This window comes from Polistes canadensis, unplaced genomic scaffold (genome assembly GCF_001313835.1).
Source record: "Polistes canadensis isolate GaletaPanama2010 unplaced genomic scaffold, ASM131383v1 scaffold_7, whole genome shotgun sequence".
NCBI classification, from domain to species: domain Eukaryota; kingdom Metazoa; phylum Arthropoda; class Insecta; order Hymenoptera; family Vespidae; genus Polistes; species Polistes canadensis.
Window position 1 is genome coordinate 846,619 of NW_014569554.1, and position 1,293 is coordinate 847,911.

Genomic DNA, 1,293 nt, shown 5'->3' on the forward strand with positions numbered 1-1,293 from the left:
TATATATATATATATATATACACATATATTATTAATAATATATGCGAAAGAACAATAGAGAAAATTTATATTAATTATATTAAGAAAAATGCGATCGTATTAAGTAATTTTTTTCATAGGATCACATAGAACAAAATATTCGTGAAAAAGAATTTTAAAACAATATTGTGAACGATAAGAGATCAATTTAATTTAATCGAAAATCAACCGAATGATTTATTAATTATTAACAAAGAGTTCTACAATAATGTTCAGTATTGTATAATCAATTACTATCGTTTAAGAATATTTTATTAATCATTTATATTTGTTTTTTCTTATTTATCGATTTTTTCTTATTTCATAGGTCCCGCCTGAAAGCAGGCAATATTTCATACTATGTCGATAGTGTAGCTTAAAAGTGTCATATTTCAATTAGAAATCTTTTTAAGCCCCCTTTAAAATTCTATCCATTCGTAAATAAGTATAAGAATCAATTCTCGTATTGGTATATATTACCTATCGTAGAAATGTACCGATTTGTGATACTTGCAAACTACATTACCGACGAAGTTTGAAACTGCATGTGTTGAGATGCAATCATTAAATATTAGATTAATATTTTAAAAAATAATTATATTATTAAGAAGAAAACGCGTAAAAAAGACCTTTTTGTCAATGGAAATTAGAAAGTTCATTTTTGTTCAATTATATAATAATTTATATAGAATTGTATATAGATTTTAACAAAAATCGAGTTCACTATCGGCCATTTTCAATACTTCCATTAATCTCTTTAACGAATAAGATGAACAAAAAAATTGTCTAATTTTTCATCTCTCGCTTCGTAACTTTTAACAAATGATTTATAACTATACTTTTCATTTTTTATAACAATTATTAAATCACATTTTCATGATCAACGGAATGGCCTAGACTCTTTACAATCGAGCATAACCACCTCAGGTTTGCACTACTATCTATTAATATAACTATTACTATTCTATTACTATTCTATTACTATTACTACCACATTTCATCTAAAGATAAGAAAGAAACCAAAAAAAAAGTTAAAGTAAATGAGAGAAATAAAAAAAGAGGATATAGATAATAAAGATTAATACATATAAATACATAAAAGTGTTACGAATAAAACGAACGCTGTATTGACTTTGACAATCGAATATATATATATATATATTAATCCAAGAAAGAGAAAGAAAGAGAGAAATCTTTAAAAAGAAAAAGATCACACGTATTAATATACATATACAATAAATAAATACAAAAATTAAATATATAAATATATATAAA